The following is a 7,709-nucleotide window of genomic DNA, read 5'->3' as shown; positions in this document are numbered from 1 at the left end:
TTTTCAAGTTTCATGTATTTGTTGATTTGTGAAAAGACTGAAATACCCTTGGACCCCACCTGTCAGGTGGCCCAATGGGTTAGGTCGAACCCGAGCCACCCTTTGGGCTCGGTCGGCCCATTTGGCCTCTCCCCACTCCTCACGCGGAAACCCTAACCCTCTCCTCGCTCTCGCGATGCCGTGGTCGCCGCTGCCTTCGCCGAGATTCTCCGGCCGCCTCCGGCCATCTCCGGCGATGAGATGCGGCGGATCTGGACCGCCTCGTGACGGCGCACTAGATCTACGGCGTCGATCTGGTCTTCTCCGCCTCCGCTACTCGTCCCCATCTCGCCTGCTCGCAAGGTCGTGGAGTTCCGCGGCGATTCGTTGCCGCCGACGCTCCTGGCGTCGCTGCGCCGCCGTGGCTTCGCCTCCGCGTGTGTGCGACTACCGTGGCACCGCCATGGCCCGCCTTGGCCTGGCGCCGCTGTGCTCCGGCGCGTGCCGCCGTAGCCGCCATGGCTACACCAACCTGCTCTGTTCCAAGTAAGTGCTCCGTCGCCCTCTTTCTCCTGGGCCTTTCTTCCTCCTCCTCCAGTATCCCTGGCCATGGCTTCCCTCCTTGTGGAGGTGCTGGCCATGCTCAGCTTCGATGCTGTTGCTTGCTGCTCTTCTACTTTGCTCTATGCACTCCTGTTGCCTGCTAGATTCCTACTTTGGTATTTCTGTGGTTGTTCATGAACATCCAGTGATGCTCACGATCTGCTGGCTGGCTCCTGTAATCATTATTGCTACCAGGATACCCTGTGTGTGCATAATTATGTCCCTGGCTTGATCATTATGCATGATCCTTGTAGTATGCACGTGCCAGTGTCTCTGTTCTTGATGCTAGCTTCACCAATTACTCAAGTGTATACATTTATGATATTCTGGCTTGTTGCTATGTGGAATTCTGGTAAATTTACAAGTGCCAGTATTTCTGTGTGCTATAATTACAAGATTATGCTCAATTGAGCATTGTTGCTGACTTGGCAACTCCATCCCTTGATGGAATGCTACTGGATACAATCATAAGATGATTTATGATTAAGTCTGTGATTCAATTGTTGCTTATCTGTGGCTGTTTAAAGCATAGAATTAATGTGGAATACCAGTGGGTGATTCTAGCTTATCTTGGCATGCTTTAGCAGGCCCTGATGATCAGATGATCATCATATGCTTGTTGCCTGTGCCTTACTGTTGCCCTATGTGTGATGTGTATGCATCACACAAGCTTGGCCTGATGTGTGATGTTGCTAGCCCAAGCATCAGTTGAGGCTTGCAATGATCCTTTAGATTATCTGCAAGGTTCTGGTGCTTTGCTTACTTGTATAGTTCATTTATCTGTATTAGCTTGCTTTATGAATTTGATAAATGATGTGAACTGCCTTGCAGTGATGATCATGTTAATTAATTATCTAGGGCTAGTTGGATGACAACCTCTGGTTGGTACCCTAGCCCTCTACTGAACCCTACTGGGTGATGATGTGGTGGCTTAAGATTTTGGTTATGGGTTGAGGTGGCCCTGGCAGCTCTTTGATGCTGCCATGGGTAGCTCCCCCTCACTATGGCTTGTTGTGACTTGGTGGATACAACTCTGGCAATCCCTGTTGGATTTCCAGTGCTCTTTGCTGTTGACAAACTAAAATAGGCACAAGTGCCTATCTGTCTGATGGTTAGCAGACCATGTAGTGCTAGGTAAGTTGGAATGGCTAATTAGGATCAAATCCATGATGGATTTCTCTGGTGGTGTCACTGTGTTGACACAACCAATGTTCCCTTGGTTATTTTCCTTCTAGCCTTTGCTTTATTTACTGGCACCAAATGGTTTTGCAACCAAGTGATGATACATCCAGGGTTTCCTACCCTTATTTGATTCTGTGATGCATGTGTATGCTTATTGATGAGCAAAGCATGTGTTTGCTCAGGTTCTTTTATGTATACCTCACTCCAGCTCCTAGAAAATGAGTGTTGGTGTAGAGGATTGCTTCTGTGTTGTTCTTGTGGTTGATTTACTTGCCCTGCTCCTCCTGGTGATCTTGTGGCTTGATTCAGTGCTGTGGTGAGTTAGCAGATTGAACAGCAGTGGCTGTTCATGTGTTCTTGAGTTCTTGTGTTCTTACCAGTGAAGCCTGTCGATGAATGAGCTAGGGTTTGGCTCAAAAAGGTTATATATGATGCTCCCATGCTCTCCCTGGTCGACAGCTTGGGTCTGCACACTTGGTGACTCACTGATGATGTGTGTGTGTGTTGTGCCGCATGCACACTCAGTGGCTTGGTGTTGAGCATGCACACATGCTGTGTGTGCTGCTTGTGTGTATGTGTGTACCAGATCCTTTGAACTTGGCTTGGAGAGGATCAGCTCGGCAGAGCTGTGATATTATCCACCATATTCACTTCTTTTCTAATCTGCCAAGTGGCTTTGCCACTTGGCATAATTTGTTCTTCTTCTATGTGTGTGATTTTGTGCAGGGATCAACAATTGATCAAAATGGACATGGAGGTCATCAAATCCAAGATCAAGTGAAGATGAACTTGTAGTATTTAGACTAGGATACATCCTTGTACTTTTCTTTTTATTTTCTTTTATTTTTTTTTCAATTTCACCAATTCTTGTAATGTGTTGTAATATTCATTTATTTCCATTATGAATATTGTAAAGACAATGTATCTTGTGTGTTATTCAATAAAGCTCAAAGTTTTCCCTAATGAGCTTTACTTTATTATAATTGTTCATCTTGTTTATTATTGATTATTTACATAATGAATTTCCTCAATTGAATTATTTAGGGTAATTATTTAATGTTTGAATTTGAAATTCAAATTCAACATTGGTTTGAATTCAACCATGTCACTTCCTTTAGAATTCAATCATGCAAACTCTCCCCTCTCTTCTCAAAACCCTAAACTAGGGAAGTGAGATGCAAGTTTGTCGCACTCTCGAAACCCTAACCCCGTAAGGTGTCGAGAGAGAAACTTGTCCCCCTTCGATGCAATTTTTGTTTAAAAGCGCGAAATTTCCCCAGAATTTACTATGCAATGCACATCCCTTTCTAAAATCTACCCCTCGATCGTCTCTAAACACTGGGACATTACATTACCGTTACCTACCGCTCTCATATTACTGCTACTTTCACATCACCCCTGTTGCTAGTGCTTTTCCAGTGCGAGCTGAATTGACAACTCAGTTGTTAAGGCTTATAAGTATTCTTTACCTCCCCTTGTGTCGAATCAATAAATTTGGGTTATACTACCCTCGAAGACTGCCGCGATCCCCTATAGTTGTTGGTTATCACTAACGCAGTGGTTCCAGTCGGTTCTGCACAGCCGAAGCACCCAGGGTTCGAATCCTTGTGGGTGCAAAAAAGGCACCCTTTTTTTCTTTTCTTAAGACCTTTTTTTATTGTTTCTAGTTATTAGATAAATTGTAAAGTCCTTTGGCAACCTTTTTTTTCTTTTCTTAAGACCTTTTTTTTATTGTTTCTAGTTATTTAGATAAATTGTAAAGTCCTTTGGCAACATCCGATAAAATAAAGCAATGAAGGATAAATTGTGAGACATAAATTGATGATTTTAATTCTTGAATGACTTCAAAGTCCTTTCGAGGATATCCGATAAAAAACCAAGACATAAATTTAGGATACACTTGAGAAGGACAAATGGTTGTTCGAGAGATAATTATTATAAATACACAAATGACTTCAAAGTCCCTTCCGCTTGGTCCTTGTGACCCCACCGGTATCGTCGCGACTCCTTGTGTACGGAGGAACACTTGACCTAGGTAGCATCGTCATTCTTCTTCTTAGTGTGTAGGTTCTATCGTCTTCATCGGGTTCTTCCATCATTGGGTCTCCGACGAGGCCGTCGAAGTCTTGCTCGTCGGCAACTCCATCCATTCCGATGAGGGCCCTTTTTCCTCTCCTTACGACAACACGGCTGGGCCTTGATGGGTCAGTTATGAAGAAGCATTACTCGACGTGCTTAGCCAATACCCAAGGCTCATTTTGCGCGGTGGGGTTCTTGGTCTTTGATTTGGGGGGCAGTCGCATGGTGGTGACATACGCATCTTCTTTTGTGACGTCCGTAGCCCATCTGACACGAAACATCGGTAGCTTCTCCCCGACGTAGTCGAGCTCCCAGATTTCCTCGATCCTTCTGTAGTACCTTTTCTTCTCTTCACCCGTGTACGATTCCATCGTCACACCCGAGTTCTGATAGTCGCTTCTTTTGTCTCTCTCCTCTGTGGAGAATGTGTAACCATTGATGTCGTATTTCTGATAAGTCATGAGGTTGGGGCGGGCCCACAAGACAGGCCAATATCATTTTGTCTACGCCGCTTGCCATTGGTGGGGGATTGGCATCAATCTGGTCTTTGAACAAGCCGTTCATTCTTTCTAACGCCATCATGTTGTGAAGGAACGCGGGCCCAAGATCCTCGATATCGTCCACTATATGCACCAGCAGATGGACCATGATGTCAAAGAATGCGGGCGGGAAGTACATCTCCATCTCGCATAGGATGGTGACGATCTCTTCCTGCAGCCTCCCGAGTTTCTTGACGGTTATCGACTTTCGAGTGATGACGTCGAAGACGTTACACAGGTCAGTCAGCGTCGCACGAACGTGCGGTTCCATTATCCCTCGGATAGCAACCGGAAGTATCTGCGTCATCATGACATGACAGTCACGAGACTTCATCCTGCTGAAGATTTTTTTCGTCGGGTCCAGCCATCTGCGTATCAGCCCCGCGTAGCCTAGGGAAAATTTGACTTCTAGTAGGCACTTGAAGAATTGTTCGAGCTCATCGGGATTTAGAGTGAAGCAGGAGGGGCGAGGAGTTTCGCGCTGCTTGGCCACCCTTTTGCGTTTGCGACCATCCGTCTCCTCCTCCTCGGTTTCCTGGTCAACCTAGGCAAAATGAAGCTCTTTTCTGATATCAAGGGCCATCAGGTCGTGTCTTGCTTTCGACCCGTCTTTGGTCCTCTCCGGCATGTTGAGCACAGTGCCAAGCAAGCTCTCGCACACGTTCTTCGTGATATGCATGACATCAAGGCTATGAGGTGTACCGAGGATCTTCCAGTACGGCAAGTCCCAAAACACGGACCTCCTTTTCCATACCCCCAAGACCGGCCCGGGTTCCTTTTTCTTTCTCTTGTCTCCTTTCTTCCACTTCTGGATCTTTATCTTACCCGTCGGAGGGCAGTCTTTCCAGTTTTTCAACAGAGTATCTATCTCTTTGCCGCTTCTCCTAGGTGGAGGTCCCTCGACCTCATCCTTCCCATTGAACAGGTCTCCACGCTTCCTCCACAGGTCATTCTTGGGAAGCCACATTCGATGCCTCATGTAGACAGTTTTTGAAGACCCGGGATCCTTACCCAGCTGTAAAAACGGCGTCTTTTCCATGCACCTCACACATGCCTTGTGTCCGTGGCACACCTGGCACGCGATATATCCGTATCCAAGATAGTCCTGCAACGTCGTCAATAGTGCGGCTTTCATACGGAAATTTTCTTGTCCGTAGGCGTCCCAAGTTTCTATCCCTTCCTCCCACAGAGTGACTAGCTCCTCCTTCAATAGCTCCAGATACAGGTTGATATCGCTCCCTGGCTGCGTCGGCCCTTGGATTAGCATAATAATGTGTATGTACTTTTTCTTCAGGCATAGCCATGGAGGGAGGTTGTACATCCATACAAACACGGGCCAGGTGATGTGCTTGCTGCTTTGGTTCCCAAACGGATTGAGTCCATCGGTGCTCGCACCCAACCTGATGTTCCTTGGTTCTTTCCCGAATTCTTCGTAATACTCATCGTCTAATGTTTTCCACTGGCTTGCATCCGAAGGGTGTGTTAGCACTGGGTTTTCAACCCGTTCCACATCACGCATCACCGCCTCCTTTCTTTCCGCGTGCCAGCGCATGAGCTTTGCTTCCTTGGGGTCCACGAAGTACCGCTGCAGACGGGGCGTGAGCGGGAAGTACCACACAACTTTTCGAGGAGATTTTCTTGTCCCTCTCTTGTATTGAGATTCGCCACACTGTGGGCATGTATCGAGATTGGCATGCTCGTTCCGATATTTTTTTTTCGAGAGTACGCGAACGCGTACCATAATTTTATAGAAGGCAGAATGATATGTACAAAGGAGGCTCCCACTGCGAACAGGGGGTGCCAGCGACTCCGGGTACAAGGATAACTCTACTCACCCATTATCTAGGACTCCGACTCCATCAGCTACCCTAAACCTAGCCGAGATGCAGCTACACTCCTCCAAGATCAACTGTGTCATCCTCCTAGCCGAAAGCTGCCGCGATGCGTTATGGAAACACCAGGCGTTCCTGTTCTTCCAGAGGGTGTAGGCCGTAGTGCAGACAAGACCATCGAAGTACCTTCTATCCGCAGCCCTAAATCTCTGTCTCTCCGTGACCCACCAGTCCACCACTCGGCTGTTTTCCGTGGGCATCTGGAAGATCAAGCCCAGGGCGCGTCCACAGCGGTGCCAGGTTTCCCTAGCCACTACACACTGAAGGATGATGTGATCCGCCGTGTCCTCCTCCTAATCACATACGAAGCATGCCGATGAGTGCTGCTGAAGTCCGAATCTAGCACGCCTGTCCGAGGTCCAGATACTTTTCAGCGTCGCCAGCCAACTGAACAACTTGCTCTTGGGCGTGGCCTTGCTTCTCCAAATTGCTTCCCCAAGCTGGGACCTTACCCCTCCTTGCATGAGCATGCCATACGTGGATTTAGCGTTGTACTCCCCCGAGCTTGCCCATGGCCAGAAGAAGCGATCAGGGGCATTGTGGTCGCGCTGAATGTTGTTGACAGCGAGCCACAGCGCAATAACTTCCCTGGCCCCCCTGGTTGCCAACGTTCCGGGGATGTCCAGCAGCCACCGATTCTCCACAAGTGCCTGGGCGACAGTCCTTGAGTTTTTCGTTCTAGTGCTAACAGATAGCGAAAGGCCAGGGGAAAAGTCCTCCGCCGCACGTCCATCGATCCATCTGTCGCGCCAGAACAGGGTCTTGCAGCCGCTGCCAACAGAGATGTTGACAAGGCTGTCAAACACCTGTCGGGCTTCCGTATCCTTGTCCAACGGTAGGCCTTGCCACGGTCGACTTTCATCTGTTCTCTTGAGCCATTCCCACCGGACACGGAGCGCCAACCCCTGGGTCCGCATGCACTTGACACCCAGACCGCCATACTCGAAGGGTTAGCAGACACGGTTCCAAGCAACCAAGCATTGTCCACCAGCGGCCCTATCTTTAGCGACCCAGAAGAAGCCGCGCAGACTCCTGTCAATCTCCTCCAATAGCCAAATCGGCGCTTCCGCCACTAGGAGATGATGGATGGGGCGGGCCGCCATCACAACCTTGACAATCGTCAGCCTCCCAGGTTTGGCGATTAGCCCCTTCTGCCAGGCAGGGACAATGCGCACTGCCGCGTCGAGCATGGGCTGCCATGCCCACCTCCTTCCTGCACTTCCTGCCCAGTTCCGATATATTACGCAATCACTGATGCATGCGTGGTATTTCTGGTGCGGTAAATCGAGAGGGCGCACGATTTTCTTGGCCTCCTGTAGGCTACCGCCACACGTGTTATCTTTAGGAAAGTGGATCTTCAAGTATCCGAAGAGTTCGTCCACGCTTGTGTCCGTCCATTTGTGCTTTGCCTTCATCTCCATAATATCGAGAGCGT

The sequence above is a fragment of the Lolium rigidum genome, chromosome 3, assembly GCF_022539505.1.
Source record: "Lolium rigidum isolate FL_2022 chromosome 3, APGP_CSIRO_Lrig_0.1, whole genome shotgun sequence".
NCBI lineage: Eukaryota > Viridiplantae > Streptophyta > Magnoliopsida > Poales > Poaceae > Lolium > Lolium rigidum.
Note: the sequence above shows the minus strand (reverse complement) of the source record.